Here is a 21,466-nt window from a genome sequence, read left to right on the forward strand (position 1 = left end):
CCCACTTTTAGCCATCTCATGGCATCTGCCGTGAGAATACCATGGCAGGTCCCGTACCTGGCTGGAGTGTTAGGGATCCAGGGTTCGCAACTGTCGATTGGGGCGGCGACGCCCACGTGTCTTCATTAGTTCCCCGAGGGTCTCCCCATGGCGTCTAGTGACAGCGGTTTCTTTAAGACTGAGTGATATACATTGACACATTTTAGTCCACAAAGATAAAGCTATGGCCGGCCATAATCTACTAAGGAAATATGACCTATGCATATTGCGTTTTGCAAATCAGCATGAGTAATAACATATCAAAGCTTTACACAGATACATGGTGTGATAACATCATACTCTATAACAACAGATACGTGAAAAAAAGGAATTACACAGAAGTGAACCATCTTTACATAGCTACACATGCTTTTAAGTTTTGGCATCAAATCTAGGTAGGTTGTGCTCATCATAATTACAATTAACAAGCTCACCAAATACATCAAACTTGGAAAGCATAAATATTCTCATGAGGCCCGCAGCAGAATACGCAATCATAGACACACGGGCATCTCAATCAAGGGCACGCAAACTATATGGAATTGCTTCAACCAAATTCCAAAAGGCGCCTCCTCTTGAGAAGGCCTCCTTCAATTTAGGGCAGCGAACGATACGTATTGACTCGAGGGCTGGCAGCTGATGCAGGAGTCCCTCGGGTAGTGTCTCTAACATTGGGCATCCATAAATACTTAGGAAGTTGAGCCGAGGGAATGATACAACTGCTACTTGTCCTCCCACCTTCTGGTGCCATCTCTCTAGCTTTGGCATGAAGGCAACCATCATGGTTTCTAGTTTAGGAAAGAAGGGTGGTGGAGAAATACATGATTGTCCAATGTCTATATCATCATTAGTAAGGCGTATGTTTGTCAAGCTATCCAAACCATTCAAACTCAAGTACCTGAGAGAGGGCAACTGCCATAATGGTGGAAGATCCTTGCACTTCGTGCATTCAATCAGAGAAAGCTCACTCAGATGTTCTAACAGTGTAGAGTCGTGCATCCATGATGACAATTTAGCACCAGTATATCTTATTAATGCTAAACCTTCAAGCCTTTTGTGAGGACGAAGGGCCTCTAAAATTCCTTCTGCATTAGTATCTTCTTCATTCCCAACATCTCTGGTATCAAAATTTCCGCCTGTCCAATCGAGTGACAATCGTTTCAAATTATGCTTGCCAGACATATTGCTTTGTTTAGCATTTTCTACACTGTGCACTTTTATCAGCTTAGTCAGAGAAAGAGCACCAGTTAGATTCAAATCTTTTAGTTGATCAATTCCACGACCTATATCATTGTCAATGACATAATTTGTCATTGTCTGTAGAGAATTCAGCTGACCAATAGCTTTTGGCATGTACTCCAAGGAATTAGTACTAAGGAGGAATATGTGTCGAAGACTGCTCATATATCTCATACCTTCTGGTAAATACTTAAGCTTTTGACAACCAATGAGCTTCAATGTTTGCAAGCTATATAACATGGCAGTGGCTTCGGGAAGTGAAGATATATTAGAATAAGAACAATCTAGATAGCGAAGATGCTTCAAGCATGTCATATTTGTCTCGAATGAGATTGTCTTCAACGTTCTCAAGGACACGAATTTTGACATGGCCGTACTCAAAGAGTTGTCCGTATCCAAGGAAGTCTCAGTCCACTCCAACTTCCTTTGGACTAATATTGTGCGGGGGTGGGGAGCTAGAATTTCCTTCATATCTGCAATAGTATTGCTACTGACATAATCAAGTGACAAATGTCGAACCTCATGTTGTAATGAACTAGCATCTGTGGATCCTTGAATTTTTTTTTGATGTGATGAACATTCTTGCAGAATGAAGCAATCATTTCTGCTTACTGACTCAGCAAGGTCATGCATGAGATCATGCATCTTGCAAGTAGTTGGTCGGTGGATGAAGTCATCCTTATTTAAGGAGAGCAGATTCTTTTGAATCTCCACATCTTGCAGAAAACATCTCCAAACCAGCATATGGAAAATTTGTTGGCCTCTTGTTTCAGATGCAATAAAGTCATTTGCCATCCATAACTGGATTAGTGTGTCTTTATCCATCAGGCTATCCTTGGGGAAAATAGCACAAAAGGAGAAGCATATTTGTGCTTCGGATGACAAGTGGTCATAGCTAAGTTGTAGTGCAGGTACAATACCAGTAACTGTGAGGATGTCATCTTTCCAGACATCACTATCCACAACAGAAGACCACTGACTATGATGCTTCGAGCGAAGTAAAGCTGCTATGGTCTTGATAGCAAGTGGCAATCCCTTACACTTGCGGACAATATTCTTTGCCACTGAAATCAATTCCTCATTCTTTTCCACTTCACTTCCAAATGCTTTTCTATGAAAAAGCTCCCATGATTGATCGTCATCTAGAAGTGATATATGATGCAGAGGAAGTGTGCCCATAATAGAAGCAACTTGATCGCTGCGGCTTGTCACAATTATAGCACTACCTGAGCCAGCATGTGAGCAGAGCAGTGATCTCATAGCATCCCACTTCTGTTCGTCTTCATTCCACACATCATCCAGCACTAGAAGGTACCTTTTCTTGCCCAAAACTCTAGAAAGTTCCTTTTGCAGTGTCTCCATCTGAGTCAAATCACACTTCTTCATCGTTGCCACTTCTATTATAGATTGGATTATTTCTTCGATAATGAACTTGTCAGAGACACATACCCATAAGACCAACTCAAAATGTTGCACCACTCTCTGGTCATTATGCACAAGTTGAGCAAGTGTGGTCTTACCAATTCCCCCCATACCAACTATAGGGAGCACCATGACGTTATTCTTATCATTGTTACTTACATGGGAGTGGCCGAGCAATATCTTCACCACTTGTTCCTTGTCATATTGTCTGCCGACAACCTCTAATTCATCAACATGAGAGTGTGTGTGCGGATGAACAATGGTTGATGTCTCGGTATGTTGTACAAAGTGAAAATTGTTCATCTCCACAACCAGTTCATCTATTATGTCAAGGGCCTCCTTCATCTTTCTGCTCATGGAAAGACGGAAAACAAGTGGACTATTGACGGTGAAGTAGGTCAGCACCTAAAATAAAAACAAACAAATTGAAATCAAGTTAAGGGCTTCCATTTCCGAATTGAAACCTTATATTGCAATTAAAAGGCTTCCATTCCATTGTTTTCAAATAAAATAAACTGGAAAATCTTTGGGAAGAAGGTAAGACGAGGAGGACGGACCTTGCGTGCGGTGGAGCAGCGACGGATCTGGGCGGCACGACGGAGCTGGGCAACACGGCGGCGCAGTGCCTCATAGCGGAATTCGTCAAGGACATCGTCAGCCTGGTAGGCAGCGGTCTTGAGGTCGTTGATCCACTTGCGGACACCAGGGTTGGTGCGGCTCTTGACCTCAGCGTCCAGCAGGATGCACTGGACGGCCGCGAGGTGGCGCTCCAGCTTCCGGCGGGACTTATCCAGCCCCCATGCCCGCAGCAGCTCTGCCACCAGCGCGTCGCCGGCCTTGGCAGCGACGCTGCCGAGCAGCGGCATCAGCAGGGAGCCCATCTCAGTCAGTCGCCGGCTTGGGTGGCTCAACCGGTGGTGCGCTGATCTCAGTCGGTCGCCGGTGGTGGGTGGCTCAATGGATAGTAGTCCAGGTGATGAGGTGAAGTGAATGCGAAGGAGAATGAACGTGGGAAAGAAAGTATGCGATGCCCGGTCCAATTTTCGAGATGATGCTTTGCTTTGCATTACTTGTGTGCCAAAGAAGAGAAAGAATAAAGGGAGATGCTTTGGATCGCTTTGGCGCTTTGCTTGTGTCTGGCGAAAGAAGCAGATGCCTGCCATGGATGGGGAGGGCAAGAAAATTGCAGGCGGCGAACTGTACAGTACTACGTACATATCTGCCGTGAGCAAGCAAGCACAAAGCGTTGTATGTTTCATCCCATATATAACTGAATAATGTCAGCGAGGATATCAACGAGGATAAACTATGAGTAAGCCTTAAAAAGAAGCAACTTGCATGTCAGCAGTTGATCTGAAATAACACCGACGCCTGGATATCCCATTTCCAACCCATCCCCAATAAGACCATAAGGAAGGATAAATTCGATTATCCAATTTCTTTCCCAACCGAGAGCAACTCACCCCCACCCTCCCGTATTGCTGCCACGAGCGGCCCAGAGGGGGAGCCTTAGCCGTCGGCCCTAGCGCGCCACTCCCTTCCTTTTCCCTTGCCGCCGTTGGCCCACGCTGACGGGCGAAGCCTGGTCGGCCTCAGTGGCGATTCTGATCCACAAGTGCAGGGGATCAATTATATATACTTTTGATAAGTAAAAGTGTCGAGCCCAACGAGGAGTAGAAGAAAACGATAAGCGGTTTTCAGCAAGGTATTCCTTGCAAATGCTGTAATAGCGGTAACAGATAGTTTTGTAGCAAGGTAATTCATAACAAATAACAAATAACAATAATAGTAAAGGTGCAGGAAGGTGGCCCAATCCTTTTTATAACAAAGGACAAGCCAAAAAGTTCTCTTATATAAAACAAAAAGTTCTCGAGTACACATGGGAATTCGTTTATTCACTTTTCATCGTGTTAAGTTGATTCACGTTGCTATTTTGATAATTTGATATGTGGGTAGACCTATGCTAGGGTGTTGTTCATACTTGAACAAGCAACCCTCTTATGATTACCCCCTCTTGAAAGCATCCGTGATTACGAAAAAATAATTAAGATAAATCTAACCATAGCATGAAACATATGGATGCAAATTAGCCCCTTATAGAGTAACTCATAAACTAGGGTTTAACCTTCTGGCACTGTCGCAACTCGCAAACTATCATCTACTTGTTACTCCCTAATGCCTTCTCTTAGACCCAAATATGATGAAGTGTCATGTAGTCGACATTCACACGACTCCAATAAAGAAAGAAGAACATATATATCATCAAAATATCGAACGAATACCAACTTTACATGGTTACTTATTACAAGACTTCTCACATGTTCCCAAGAACAAAAGTAAATACTCAAAAAGCATGTTCATGTTCAAGATTAGAGAGGTATTCAATATGTAATCAACATATAATTTGATGAGATGTAATCAACATGCTTAAGGATCTGAACATATAGTTTTCTACCAAATAAATTAACTAGCATCAACTACAAGATGTAATCAACACTACTAGCAACCCACATGTACCGATCTGAGGTTTTGAAACAAAGATTGAATACTAGAGATAAACTAGGGTGTGAGGTGAGATGGTGTGAAGATTTTGATAAAGATTGGTCCTCCCACGATGAGAGGATCGTTGGTGATGTCAATGGCTCCGATTTCCCCCTTACGGAGGGAAATATCCTCGGCGAAATCTCTCCGCTAGAGAGAAGAAGTGCTCTCGGTCAGGTTCCACCTCGAGATGGCGGCGCTTCGTCCCAAAAGTTCGCTCCTTATTTTTTCCTGGGTAAAACCCTTCATATAGCAGAAGATGGGCAAGATATTATATTTATATGTGATATCTCTCTTCCTTTATTACTTTTTCATGAATTGCATAAATGGCCATTACTATGTTTGTTAACTTCCAACATTTTTTATCCATTATACTCCTTTTATGTGAAGTCATCACTTCCCATGGGACTAGCATATGATCTTTTTCATTCTTTTCATTGCTAAGATTGAAATACGGAAGTAAAGGAAAACTTCAAACTAATCTTCATTGTATAACTGTCACACTTGATAACATAGGTAGATGGATCACAAACCAAGAACTCAAAACTAGATGTTACTAAAACTTTTATTCTTCTAAATTACAAAATAACTAAAGATCGAACTAAGATAGATAACAATTATAGAAAGTGATGATGATACGATACCGGGGTACCTCCCCAAGCTTGGAACAAGCTAAGGGTGGTGCCCATACCCATTTACTCAAGCTCCTTTCTTCGGTGACGATGGTGATGAGGTGGTGGGCTTGCTCCGCCACTGGAGGATGTGATTTTCCTCTTTCAGCTTACCGACCTCTTACTCAAGGTTTAATATCTCGCGACACAATTCATTTTTGTTTTCCTGTAGAAGATGAAAAGGAATAAGTTGAAACTTAGATTCTTTTATTGTTTTTGGAAGGCTTGACTTCTTGAACTCCACATGCATGTCCCCTGGTTCAGGTAGGGGAACGTCTTCCCTCCCCCTCTCACTTGAGGACTCCTTATGCAGATAGGCATAGTCCTACTCTTCCATTGTCCATCCATGCGAATCAACTTCCCCGTAAACTTTGGGGTTTGCGGTGATGTGCGAAACATAGCTCTCTCCGTCTGACTCTTGGGACGACATGGTGATCTAGATCTGTTAGAAAAACAACTCAAAACAAAAACAGTGGAGAAACTTATGATACAGTGGTCAAAACATTTGGGAGTACATATAAAGAATTTTTATCTCGCGAAACAAGTATTTGGAAGGAAACAAAGTCGCGAAGGCACACGAGGGGCCCACAAGGCAACCCGGCGCGCCCTATATCCCTATGTAATGTAATAAAATCTCTCTTCCTAAAAAAATGAACTTGGAGCCCATGTGAGTATTGGTACCACTTCTGGAGAAGTCCTCACCAGTAATTACGGAGCGGAAGCCCCACCGTACTTCTCAGTTCTCAGCTGAATAAACAGGAATTATGTAACAAATGTAGAGGATTGAACTCCCATTGTTAGTGGAACTCTTAACAGACCTGAATAAACTGAAATTGGGAAGCCCATTGTACTACCCATTGGTTATAGTCCCTGCTTCTCAAGAGAAAAGACAGAAACACCGAAAGTACATTTCTACACCCGGTGCTCATGGTGTGGACAACAAAAATAAAAGAAGTTCAAAAATTCTGATTATTTTAGGGAAAACTTTAAGAAATATTTGTTGTGCATGCAAATTTTCATCATAAAATCACATTGGTGCAAGTGGTGGAAAAAATTAAAGCTCCAAAATGCATTTGAAAGTAACATTTTCAGAGCATCGATTTTGTTTTTTTACCACGCCTTTCAAAAATGTAATTTCGTAATGAAATTTTTGCATGCACAACAAACATTTCTTAAAGCGTGCCAAAAAATCAGATTTTTTGATTTTCTTTTCTATTGTTTTGATTTTACTGTTGACACCAGGAGCATTTGAGCCGGGTGTAGAAACTCCACGAAAACACTAGTGACAGTTTGATTTTATTGTTCACACCAAGAAAAATGTATGTTTCTTCCCAGTTCTTAGCTTGAACAGATGTAGTACTATACAATAGATTCTTTGGCACAGTAACCTATTTCGTGATTACTTGAAGGAGTTTTACTCGTTCCCCTCACGTCGCTCCAGGTCCTAGTGCCGCCCCCGCTCATGCCCCTCTCCCTGCTCCCATTCACCGCTGCTCCCGTCGGCCTTCGCCGCGGGGGCGGCGGGCCCCGCTGCCGAAGGTGGCGGGGGTGCTCTCTCCCTCTCCCAGGGCGGCGCTGGGACCAGTCCCATTCACTGGGATGGCGGTGGCTGGCAGACCAGCGCGAGGAGGCCGTGGTGACGGCCCAGGGAAGACTTGGCCGGCGAACGTCAGCTCAGGTGGTACGCACTCGACAGGCAGCAACGTCTTCGGCTATAGGGGTCGGGCGGCCTGGCCGGATCTGGGCTCTAGTTGCTGGATCTGCATGCGGGACAATGGTGCTGCGTGGTGGCGTCCGTGGGCAGCTGGTGGCTGGCCTCCATGGTGGCGCTGATGTGTGCTGGTAGGTCGCGGTGGCCACTGTTTTGGCTGGGTGCGCACGTCGGTGGTCCGGTGTTGGTACACTGGGGCGGCGGGCCCAGGGTGAGGTGGGGTCGCCTTCTTCTATCTGGGGCGGAGGTGTGATGAGGTGGCTTGTCAGGCGGCTTGTCAGGCGTTGCGGCTCGATCCGGTGGTGCGGCGGCGTCCCGACGACGGTGCTGCACTCCCTGGTTATGGGGATGGCAGGATTGTGGACGGTGGATGCTGCCCCTGGTCTCCCTATGGAAGATTCTTTCGGTTGCTTGTGCGGTGACTAGGGGTGGTGGTGGATGCGCTGCTACGGCTGTGTGCAATGGCGACGCATGTGGGTGTCGTCTCCTCCCTCGAGGCGTTGCCATTGCCATGTCCATCCCCTTTTCTGGCACTAGGGAAAACTCTAGGGCCAGTTCGCTAGGCCAGGCAACGGTGGCCTCTTGGCATCATCCCCTTCTTGGAGGTTCTACCTAGGTGTGCGGGGTGTCTTCGACAGAAGCAGCTGGTGTGGGTTGCCTATATGTGGGTTGTTGCTGTGGGCATGAGCAGCGGCAGAGCTACAGCTGGGGCTCGCACAGCTCGTGCAAATCTATGCCTACTATTCAGCCATGGAATAACAGCCTAACAGTAATTTCCTTCAACTAGGACCCGCCGGCCCGCCCATGTATTTTCGTGAAGCTCCGCCGCTGCGCATGAGCATCCGGGGCGCCATGTACTTCATCATCGCCGCCTCATGTGTGACATCTTCTTCGAGTCAGGCTAGCACCTGCCGTCCACTTGCCGATCTCCTAGACACCATGGGTGGAGAGTGCGTTGATTTAGTTTAGTTAGGTGTTTTTGTCGTGCTCTTAGGTGTTAGGTACGTGGGGACGCGGCCTGTGTGCTCTGTGTCTCCCCCCTTCGCCATTGTTTGGCTTGAGTTTGGGCAGGACGAGTTGTTTTTCTGTGTTGTCATGGACTCACGATGGATGTGGGTGCTAACCTTTCGGTGTGGCACGTTGCCGAAAGGCGTTGTATCAGCCGTCTTGGCTCTTCTTCTATGAATATATGATCCGCATGCTTGTGCTTTTGTAGAAAAAGAAAAAGGTTTTACAAGTTGCCCCGTTTAGTCATAAAGACCGTCGCATTGCGTTATGAACTTGTGATTCTTTCTCACCAAAATCATCATAATACTGTCAGCTTATAAGTGGTAACAACAACAAGGAGCATCTGCATAATTGAATGATCTCTGTGCCACACCCGCCAACCAAAAAAAAAAAACTTTTCACGAGTTCATCTCAAATGCTCTTCATTCTGATATGATTATTTCCCTCGGCGAAACTGCAGCCGGAAAGGAGGGGTCCATACGAACTGCAGCTGCTGGACCAAATGGACAGAGTAGGAGTAAGAAATTCAGTGACCAACTAGTTGTGTTCCAGGAAACAAATTCAATGCTCTCCTCTTGTCCAGCCCCTCTCTTTCGATGTCCAGTTACGAACAGCTGATTGGCAGCTTGGGTACACACTCACTGTTGAATCAAGGTGTACGCTCTTCAAAGCTATATATGTTGGATCTTTGGTGAAGCTTTGGCACTGGCAGAGTGACGGTAACTCACGTTTCATATCATAAAACTGAATGGTCCAACATGAACGTTTATGCATACACCATTGTGAACCAAAAGTTCCCTCACGCTCTTTTACTCCATAGAAAACTCAGCTTGAGGGCAAAATTACAGTACAAAAGTAAATTTGCTATTGGTTCACTGTGTAGTCGCCTGGTGTCGAGTTGCCAGAACTCCTCCTTTTTCCTTTTCCTGAAACAGAGCAGAGCAAAGCAGCTCCTCCTCTATTTTGCTCTGTTTCTGTTTTGTGTCAACTCTGTTTTGCTCTGTTTTTATGTTTTCACTTAACTTAACTGACACGTGTTGTTGTTCGGTTCTTCAACGGTTGTTGAACTCCTCTGTTTTTTCCTGACCGCTGCATGCTCTGCTTTCGCGACCTGCAGTAGCACTACTTGTGCAACCTGTAATACCGTCTTGTCTCTGGAATCCCAACACTTGCCGGCCTCTTAATTTCCTTGCTTAAGGAACATTAACGACTCTCCAACCCATGTCAGTGAGAACATAATTTCCAGCACTCAAGTTATATCTCAGCAAGCAGCAGAGAATGTACAACAGGATTGACAGGGAACTAAAGAAAACCCCTCTCAGAATTCCTTCAAACAGAAACACCGATTACTTGAACATGCAGTAACCAACCGCTACTTGTCGTGCCACCTTCTTTTTACCTCGTATCACAAGCAATTGATACAACGAAGTTGTTAAGATAAAATTAAAGATGCCAACAAATCAGTCCCTGCGCCTCTATTCCAACGCACGGGCAATTCACTAGTTGAAATGAAAGAACCATAACAGGTGTCATAATTAAGGTCTCACATAGAAAAACGGTAGCATTACATGTTCCATAACATGGGTGCAATTCTCTCTTGTCAAAAAAAAATTGGTGCAATTTCAGCAACACAATCTTGTTTTATGAATGAAACAAGCCAAGTTCCATGATCCCAAGAGCTGGAGACATGATCATTTGATCTGGTAGAAATCACGATCGATTACATTTTTAAGCAACCAACGCTTGTGCCTCTTTCAGAAGATCTGAGAGGAGGGGCCTCGCAGTCTTCTTCGCACCACCATCAGTCCCAGCAAAGAGCATGCAGCTTTCAAGGTTACACGTGACACTTGAAGCCTTGGACAGTGTCTCCACGAATTTCTGATCCTTGAAGTGTGCGTTGTACTGGCTGCGCCGCATCATTGTGATGGCAATCTGACCACAGAGCTTGACGATTCTTAGGCTATTAGCTGTGGCCTTGCAGTTCTCTTGTACTATAGTCTTGAGCTTCGCCACAAATTCTCCTGGGGCAACCTTTCGAGCCACATCATCAAAATTCTCTGCACTGATTATCAGCTTGTCAAATATCACTAAAGCAAGGGATAACAATGTTTCCTTCAATTCCATCATAGCTTTCTGTGTCTCATTTTGCTCGGATGAAATTATTTGGCCATTATGTTCCAGACGTTGATTTTCTTCGTCGTCTTGCTATGGATTTTCTTCCACATCTTCTGATGCTTTGGATACCTGCCTTTTAGGTGCTTCTGATCGGGGTTTATTTTTACTGGTTAAAACTTCTGTCAGCACCTGCAACAATAAGATAACTTAAACTTCAAATCACTTCATACATGATACTGGTAAAGGTTTGAAATCTAGAATTATCCGATTAATATGATTTTAGTCTAGGTTTACAAATGTTAACCCTCGTGTGCCTGAAACTTCTGTAAATCTCAGACACTTCAAATTGCACATTAGTGAGCATAAAATTGAAGCCTTGAAAATGCATAAAAACAAAAAAAAAATCAACTGGAGAAGTCCACTGGAACAACGTTAGTGCAAGTTATTATCTGGAGTGACGTGAGATGAGGATGGTTGGATGTTTGTCCAAAGGCTTGGAAGATAATTCGGATGTAAGAAAAATCAGGATACATTTTTAACTTGCTAGTGACATAAACAGATGTTGGATTTACATAAACAGATTTGTACGGTTACCTTTGGCAGCAAGGTGTCCCTTACATGATTCCTGTCCATCATATGTAGAGTACAGAAGTTCTCCAAGATCTCAGCAGCTATTGTTCTGTATATGACCTTGTTCTTAGCATCAAGGATTTCAGTTGTTTTGTCAACAATGGTATTGTATTCACTAATTATACACACGATGGAGATAGTTCCGGCCGTCTTGGATAGTAATGCCAGTAGTGTTTTCCCAGCCGTAACCCTAAGGTCTTCTTCTTTGCCTTCATTAAGGAAGATCTGCAGCTGCTTGTTGATGAGATTTTCTCTTGTTTCCATGGCGAGGTTGGCAGGCGAATCGAAAGCCAATTCTGTGAGCATCTCCATGGCTCGCATCTGCAGTTGTTGGCTAGCTGTGTTGCCCAAGAATCCACTCCAGGTTGCTCACAGCCTGCTCACTGTAGGAGATTTCATAGGCCAGCCTTCTGCCGCCTGTCCATTCGGGAGCACGGATGAGCCGGTGTAGCACTCTGAAGGCTCCATTTATTACATCTTGCCATGGCGTTATGTTGATATCTTGGATTAGTGTGTCAGAGTATATAGGTGGCATGATCTTGGCGATGAGATCGGGATTGCTGCATATGGCCCTGCAGTTGTGTTCGCCAGACACGCCAGGCCCTCAAGAAGTGCCAGACCTTGCAGAATCAACTCATTCCAGGGATTTCCTTTGTTGTCCCCTACACCTTGCTGGTCTAATTTACTTTGAGGTGACTGATTACTGGATCCATGTTGATCGTTGTTCCAATATGGTAGCTGGGTGGTACCGAGTAGGGAGGATATGCTCCGTATTGCCCCGGGGAACTGGGCTAGATCGATGTCACAGGCAAGATGCGCCAATATCCTGGCGGCGAGCTCCCTAATCTCTATGTTGCTGCTACTGCTCCACCCCAGTATATCCATCATCTTCTGAACTTTTTGGCTTGAGGGGAGTATAAGTGGCCTTACATCCACCTCTTGCTTGATGAACACATCCACCATCCTTGCTCCGGAGAGGTAGTCTTGCGATGATTCAGAGTCCAGCAAATCGACAACGTACTTGACTGTAAGACAATAAGTTTTGGAAACCAGCACAACCCTCTAGGGGTGGCTTATCTCATTATATATAATGGTTGTGTTACAATACGTACATAGGTACAGAAGTTATACATAGTCTAACACCCTCCCTCAATCTTAGCCACTTTCTAAAGAACTGAGAAGGGTAAGATTGCGCCTACAAGTCTCAAACTGTGGCAGAGGTAAAGGCTTAGTGAAGATGTCTGCAAGTTGATCCTTAGACGAGATAAACTTGATCTGGAGTTGCTTCTGTGATACACGTTCCCGTACAAAGTGATAGTCAACTTCAATGTGTTTCGTTCGGGCATGAAATACTGGATTTGCAGAAAGGTATGTAGCACCGATGTTATCACACCAAAGAATAGGAGGCTGTGGTTGAGACAAACCCAACTCCTGAAGCAAAGACTGCACCCAAATAATCTCTGCAGTAGCATTAGCCACAGCCTTGTACTCAGCTTCAGTACTGCTACGTGACACAGTAGCTTGTTTCCGAGCACTCCAGGCGATCAAATTAGAGCCAAAGAATACTGCATAACCCCCCGTGGATCGCCTGTCATCTAGGCTACCAGCCAAATCTGCATCAGAGAAGGCCGAAAGGACCCGAGAGGAAGTCGGCCGAATATGCATACCAAAAGTCAGAGTGAACTGAACATAACGAAGAATGCGTTTAACAGCAGCCCAATGAGTATCTGTGGGAGCCTGAAGATACTGACAAACCCTGTTAACAGCATAAGAGATATCTGGTCTCGTGATCGTCAAGTACTGAAGTCCACCAACAATGCTTCTGTACTCTGTGGCATCCGCAGGAGACAAAAGCTCACCATCAACAGCTGTTATCTTGTCGGTAGACGACATGGGTGTGGTGGTCGGTTTGCACTTCAGCATGCCGGCTTTTTGTAACAACTCCAAGGAGTACTTCTTCTGCGTAAGGACAAGACCAGTAGCACGAGAAGTGACCTCAACTCCAAGAAAGTAGTGAAGCTTCCCAAGATCTTTGACCGCAAAATCAGCACCAAGAGAGCAGACAAGAGCATCAGCAGCATACTGAGAAGAGCTGACAAGGATAATATCATCGACATATACCAAAAGATACATAGTGACTTCTGGCTTCTGTAGAAGAAATAATGAAGTGTCAGTAGTGGACGGCACAAACCCATGAGCACGAAGGGCAGAGGCAAGGCGGGCATGCCAGGCACGAGGAGCTTGCTTCAAACCATATAGTGCTTTGGAAAGACGACAGATATAGTCAGGACGATCAGGATCAGAGAAACCAGGCGGCTGTTTCATATAAACCTCTTCCTCCAAAAATCCATGTAGAAAGGCATTCTGCACATCAAGTTGACGAAGTGACCAACCACGAGAAACAGCAATGGAGAGAAGAAGCCGAATAGTGGTAGGCTTGACGACAGGACTGAAGGTGTCCTCATAGTCAAGACCATGACGCTGCCGAAAACCGCGAGCAACAAGTCGCGCTTTGTAACGCTCAATAGATCCATCTGAATGCTTCTTCAATTTGAATACCCATTTTGAGTCAATAACATTTACCCGTGATGGTGGAGGAACGAGAGTCCATGTCTTGTTACGAAGAAGAGCATGAAACTCCTGCTCCATAGCCTCTCGCCAATGTGGAATGCGCAGGGCAGCCTGATATGAGCGAGGCTCAGAAGATGGATCCGCAACAGCAGCAGCCAAACAAGCAGCCAACCAAGCAACCGTACCATCCGTACGTTCCTTAGGTTTGAAAATGCCACTGCGACTGCGTGTATGTGGTCGAGACACAGGAACCACCGAGGTCGACGGAGCAGCCTGCAACGGGCTGGAGGACGGCGACGTTGATGAGCCAGCCGGTGACGAGGAGCCAGGCACGGTAGCCTCGGACTCAGTCGGCGAAGAAGGCCGGCCCACCGGCGAAACCGGCAGAGCAGACGAAGCAGCTGGCGACTCCGGCATCCCAGACCGGGCCAATGGCGAGCTCGGCATAGTGGGCCGTGGCGCGGCCGGTGTCGCGGGCCGATCCGCTGATGAAGGCGACGTGAGGACCCGAGTCGCGGGCGAAGACGGCGTGACGGGCCGAGCCACGGGCGACTCGGCGGCCGCTGGTGAAAAAGGCCGAGCCGCTGGAGACTCGGCGATCACTGGCGTAGCAGACCGAGCAGTGGAGATGCTCGGCGCGACGGGCTCGTCGGGTGACCATGCATGGGCACGCAAATCGATGCCATGCAACATAGGGCGATCGACGTGCCCACCAGAAGACGACGATGATGATGGTGAATCCTCCAACAGCTCCAAACAAGCTCCACGTCCAGTTCCTGCACCATGGTTAGGTAACAGCAAAGGAGAGTATGCAACATCATCAAATTGGTCAGAAGCAACAGAGGATGAATGCAGGGATGGTGGTTCGACAGTGGACACAGGAAGGTTGGCAAAGGGAAAAACATGCTCATCAAACACGACGTCCCGAGATATATAGACACGGTTAGTGGGAACATGAAGACATTTGTAACCTTTATGAAGAGAGCTATAGCCAAGGAAAACACACTTCTTAGAACGAAACTCAAGCTTGCGCTTGTTATATGGACGAAGATGCGGCCAGCAAGCACACCCAAATACATTGAGAAAGGTATAATCAGGTTGTTCATTAAGGAGAACCTCAATGGTAGTCTTCATGTTTAAAACACGAGTAGGAGTACGGTTGATGAGAAAGCATGCAGTGGTGAAAGCATCACTCCAAAACCGAAACGGAACAGATGCATGGGCCAAAAGAGTAAGACCAGCTTCAACAATATGACGATGCTTACGTTCGACTGAACCATTCTGCTGATGTGTATGTGGACATGCTAAACGATGAGCTATCCCAAGCGACTGAAAGAAGGAGTTGAGGTTGCGATACTCGCCCCCCCAGTCCGACTGGACATGAACAATTTTGTGCTTGAGAAGACGTTCAACATGTTTTTGAAACTGAACAAAAATATCAAACACATCAGATTTGCGTTTAATAAGGTAAAGCCAGGTAAAGCGACTATAAGCATCAACGAAACTGATATAGTAATTATGACCACTGACAGAAGTCTGAGCAGGACCCCATACATCTGAAAACACAAGTTCTAACGGATGTTTCACCTCACAACTGGACTCCGAAAAAGGAAGTTGATGACTCTTCCCCTGCTGACAAGCATCACACACTGCTACATCTTTATTACTAGACAAACTAGGAAGCTCATGACGACGCAAAATATGACGGACAATAGGTGTGGCCGGGTGACCAAGACGAGCATGCCACTGTGACGGAGAGACCCGAACTCCACTGAAAACGCGAGCGACGCCAGGATGCTCCAGACGGTAGAGGCCCCGGCACAACCGCCCACTAAGAAGAATGTCCCTCGTGCCCCGATCCTTAAAAAAAGATCAAAAGGATGAAATTCACAAAGTACATTATTATCACGTGTGAGTTTAGGAACTGAAAGAAGATTGCGGGTCACAGATGGAACGCGAAGAACATTGTGAAGCTGAAGACTCCTATTGGCATGTCTAGTGAGAAGAGATGCTTGACCAATATGAGAGATGTGCATACCTGCTCCATTGGCGGTGTGGATCTTGTCGGAGCCATGATAGGGTTCACGAGTGTGAAGCTTCCCCATCTCGCTGGTCAGATGCTCTGTCGCCCCAGAGTCCATGTACCAGTGTGGATCGATGGAGTAGGACTGAGTGTGTCCCTGGTGCTTCTGCGGCGCGGGACGATCAGCCATGGCAACCTGACGGGCATTGTGCGTGTATCTTTGCCGTCATTGCCAAGACCAAGGAAGCTTCGCTGGAAGCGCTTATGACACTTGGAGGCCCAGTGCCCATCGCGGCCACAAAGCTGACACACACGTGGACCGCCAGCCCCCGGTAAGGTCGCAGTAGGTGGGGGGGCCGAGGCGGGCGACGGTGGCAGCCCCAAGGTAGACCGGGGTGATGAAGAAGAGCAGCCACCCTTGGTGGCGACGTTGGCCGAGAGAGAGCCAGTGCCCCTGGTGCGGCGAGTCTCGATCCGTTGCTCAGTGAGAAGAAGCCGAGAGAAAACCTCGTGTGCCAACATGGGTGTCGAGTTACCCCGCTCGTTGATGATCTCGAATAAGGCATCATACTCCTCATCAAGACCATTGACAATAAACGAGTTGAACTCGGAGTCGGTGAGGGGCTGTCCAATGGAGGCCAATGTGTCGGCAAGGCCCTTGACCTTGTTGTAGAACTCAGTGGCCGTGGAGTCAAGCTTCTGACACTCTCCAAGCTGACGACGGAGTGCAGAGACACGAGCCTGGGACTGCGCTGCAAAGGTGCGCTCAAGGATGGTCCAGGCCTTATGAGACGTCTTCGCGAAGACAACAAGGCCAGCAACTGCCGGCGAGAGCGACCCCTGGATGGAGGAGAGGTTCGCCTGGTCCTGCCCCGTCCAGACGCGATGGGCCGGATTGTAGACCGGACCGTGCACGCTGTCTACCAGCGCGGGTGGGCAGGGAAGCGATCCGTCGACGTAGCCTAGCAGGTAGTGACTCCCCAAGAGCGGGAGAACCTGCGCACGCCAGAAGATGTAGTTGTCTGCGGAGAGCTTGATGGTGATGAGATGACTGAAGTGAAACGGCGACGGCGAAGACGATCCCATCGAGGAGGCTGCCTGGGGTGCAAACACCATGGAGGCAGCCGGAGGCACCGAAGCCGATGCGGGAGGAGGCGGGACCGCAGCCAGGGCGGGCGCCGCAAGGCCCGCGGCCGGGGCGGACGCCGCCAACCCCGCCAGCGGGGCGGTGTGATCCGCTCGCGGCAGGAGCGGCGGGACGACGCCTACGGAATCCGCAGCGGACGGCGGCGCCGCGGTGTGGACCACGAGGTCACGCCCGAGCGAGGGCGCCGGCGGCGTGGAGAAGACGGAGCCGATGCTCCTTGTCCCGATCGGAGCCGGAACAGAGACGGCATCGAGCGGGAGGTTGAGCAGAGCCGCAAGAGAGGCCGGGAGGAAGCCCGCAGCAGTGGAACCGGTGGTGGCGGCGCTCGACATGGCGGCGGCGCGATCGGTGGCGCGGCGGCGGCGGTGAAGGCGGCGGCGGCTGCGGCGGCGGTGCGGGTATTAGGGTTTAGAAGCGGAAGCGATCGTAACCTAGCGTGATACCATGTAAGACAATAAGTTTTGGGAACCAGCACAACCCTCTAGGGGTGGCTTATCTCATTATATATAATGGTTGTGTTACAATACGTACATAGGTACAGAAGTTATACATAGTCTAACACCAATCTCCTATCCTTGATGGATTTATGGTCCCGCTAGCATTTCGACTGGGTGTCACCAAAGTAATCTCCAAGTGAACTTATACCCCACATCTCTGGGAACTCGGATACTCCATGGAGTGAAGTGACAAAGGATGAATACTTAATGTGATGCGAACCATAAAACGTAGAGTGCAGCTTGGCAGAGAATCAGAGAATAGAATATGTCCAATGCTGGCATCAGGTTTGCTTTGGTGTTGTCCCCGTCGTCCATATTGCCATAATCATGCTGTATTACGCGCCACAAGGAGATCCCGGCACAGATGAGAGCCCCAAAGATGAAGATTATCATCACGACTACGAGCACTAGTCGCACCACTACCGACACGAAATATACAACTTGGAAAAACAGGTATCTCCATGCGTTTGTTTTCTTAATAGTCCTTCTGAAATAAGAAAAAACTTTCTGGACAATATCCGGCACCTCGAAAAGGAACTGGAGCATCACCCCATCTTCCCCCCACTCGTCGAAGATCCTGTGAAGATATGTCATAACAAATAATGCATCATTTCCGTAGTCGAGCCTAAACCTGGACGCGAGCTGTGCCCGAGAACGAGGCTCCCCCGAGCTTACCAACGGCGAGCTCAGCGGCATCGGTCACTGCCATTTTGGCCATGGGGACGAAGCAGCGTGCCAACATACTTCCCCTTGGAGGCTTGGACTTACCAGCGAGCAACCGACCATATGGCAAGAGAGGAGCCTTGTGCTAGCTAATCAAGGCTTCTCCCAACCCAAGTCCCCATTTTTTTAGAAAAAGAGGATGACCCCCGGCTTCTGCATATGAAAGATGCGTGCATCTATTTTATTATTAATAATTCACGAAGACCTTACAAAGCATTATATTAACTAGTCGTCAACCCGTACACTTGCACGGTCTAGCAATTTCAATATTTAATGTAACAAAGTTGTGAAAATTAAAAAATGTCAAACAATAATAATATGAATATGTTGATGTAGATTATTATTATAACACATACATGTAAGTTCAGTCGTCGTGCGGCACCTGACTTTGGGATGTTTTTGGTTTGCTGATGGCCATGCTGGTGGGAGAGGGCACTTGATGGTGAAGGGGATATCCTTCACTGAGAAAAACTGCTGGGGTGCATCGATAGGAGAGGAGAATCGAAGGAAAGGAGTCAGCAGTCATGTATAGTAATTGAGGGAGATTTTTTCCTTTTACTTCGAGGAAGAGATGTGTTTCCTTTTTGCTTTTTACATGAACAGTTTCCCCGTTTTAGTGCGAAGAAGATTTTATGGTCATCACACAGATTTTTTTTTTTGACTTACATGGCAAACAAAGTATCAAACTCATCCTATATCCACGATAAGAGAAATGTGCGTCCTGAGTATAGAGAAGACTAACCAATCTAGTTGTTTAGAATCTTGTATTCTCCCTGGGCCAAGAGAAATGCAATCTTTTTTGGAAGTATGCAGCCATCTATGCTGATGTTTCTTAGGGCCATAATGAGGACGAAGACGGACCTCACGCCCGACAAACCAAATGTTGGGCGTGACTCTGGCGATGCATCGGTGTGGAGGAAACGTCTACCCTTTGGAAAAGCACCCGCCATCGTTGCACTCTGAGACTACGGCCACTGGATCGATAAACAAATGGGATGGAAGCCGATAGAGTTTGAGATGGTCTGCATCGACGAACCATCGGCGCACCCCCTTTAGAGCATCATCCATCATGACTGGCATGGAAACTGAGAAGATTGAAAGAATCTCTTGTCGAATATGAATTTAAAAATTAATTTCCTTATTTTTATTGTAGTGCCCTCTTATCCGATCAAATCTCTACAACTTTCTATGTGTCCATTCTTTGTTTCCACATGCATATAAAAGTTCCAAGGATGCAATATCTGGTTGATGAATAAATATTGTTTCCCATTACTGAAGGACACCCTTATATATATTTTTGTTTGCAACCACGTTTCAATGGACGTATATTTTTTGCAGGGATTCAATGGCCGTACAAGCAGCCCTTATTTGTTTGCATGGGCCCTCGTATTATTTTTGTACACATGTATTTATACATGGACACATCTGTTTGTTCTATCACGTCGGATTTTTTATTCTTAAAAGAAACATATCACGCCAGAATTAAATCATGCATGTCTTATGACTTGTACCATAGATGGACTCTCCAACATGCGTACTTATCCTGTTGGCCTAAAATCACGCACGACTTGTAGCATTTGTTTTCACGGAATGACAAATTGTATCTATATGGACTCCCTTATTCTAGCGTGCAGACATGCTAAAGCACTCATTAGGGACTTGCTCTTTTTTTAATTTATCACGCCATTCTTAAGTCACATCTTACGTTGGCATATCTGCTGATGGAAAAAAATCACTTACCAACGTGAACGTCTTTTTTTTTGGAGGATGCTTTCTTTGTTTTACTTCACGGGAGAAGATTGGAGTTTGAAGAGTAATCAAACAGATCTGCTCTCTTATTTTCTTTTCTTTTCATTGCTAGATTTTTTTATGGAAGAATGCTATCATTTTTTTAGGCAACGTTGGATGCAGTCTTTGTTTTGCTTCACCAAAACGTGGCAGGAGTCCTTTTTTGGACCATGTGTTACGTAAGTTTCTTTTTCATCTCTGGCGTTAATTATTTAATCCAACGGTGCAATTAATTTCAATGATGTGGATTAATGAGAAGGCTTTAATGGTGCCTCCAATTAGTATATATATATATATATGTGTGTATATATATATATATATATATATATATATATATATATATATATATAAGATATAAGATATAAAATATGTCTGAATCCGTCATCTTGGCAACATCTGCCGCTACTCCTATCCACTTGATGAAGGGTGCAAAAATACTGAGCCAAATATCCAGATCTCTCACCTAAGCCTAACATCTAAAATCGGAGGCCCCAACCGAGCAACATACCGGGTCTGAGATACAGACCAGTTCGACGCACCCTCATGGTGCGTCGCCTCCATCTTCCATTGATCCAACTTTAGAGCGGGTACAGATGCATCAACCTTGCCGGGCCTGCAATTGACGCCAACACGGTGCCAAACAGCCCCGCCGCCTTGCACTCATCCATCCAGCCACATCCGTTGCCGAGATCCAACTGCACCATGCCACAAATACTCGTCGTCGTCGACACGGTAGATACAACATCGCTCATCCTGCCAACCTCCATACCGTTGCCACTTCTGGAACTATGCGGAGCCCACCATCCATAGCATCTCTCCCCCGAACAACTGAGCCTCCCAAGACGGCGCCTCCATGGAGGTTACGACGCGCAGGCCGCCGCCGCCTAATCCAGTCTGAATTTTCGACTTTCGTCCGGGAGGGGTTCGGAGGTGGATAGGAGGGACCCCGGCTTCGCCTCCAGAATGGTAAACGGCGTCGAGGGACGCCGCCGATGCCGGGATGGACCAGCCGACCAAAGTTTATTCCGGTCCCCTTCCTATACAACCAATCCTTTGTCTACTCCGGATCCGGCAGTGAGCCATGAACTAAAACCTACAGAAATGAGAGTGCCATGGGGCTCAACCCAACAGTAGGATCGAGAAGAACAGTTGCCGTAGATATCCAGGTGCTGAATGAACTGATCCAACATGGCCAGCGGCGAAGACCACCACCCTGTGTCGGCCGACAGCGTCCAAGCGCCGGATTCAGAGGGATCTGGCCTGAACCCGAGGGCGCCCGCAACCACCCGGTCGTGCCAACCACGCAGCCACCAGCTCGCCGCGAGCTTGCATCCAAGCCGC

General features: G+C 46.7%; 1 pseudogene; it reads right to left on the minus strand.

The window, feature by feature from the left end:
* Positions 1–552: 552 nt before the first annotated feature.
* On the minus strand, positions 553–3,581 carry LOC119284447 (annotated as a pseudogene).
* Between the last annotated feature and the right edge of the window lie 17,885 nt (positions 3,582–21,466).

Source organism: Triticum dicoccoides, chromosome 4A, assembly GCF_002162155.2.
Source record: "Triticum dicoccoides isolate Atlit2015 ecotype Zavitan chromosome 4A, WEW_v2.0, whole genome shotgun sequence".
Lineage (NCBI taxonomy): Eukaryota > Viridiplantae > Streptophyta > Magnoliopsida > Poales > Poaceae > Triticum > Triticum dicoccoides.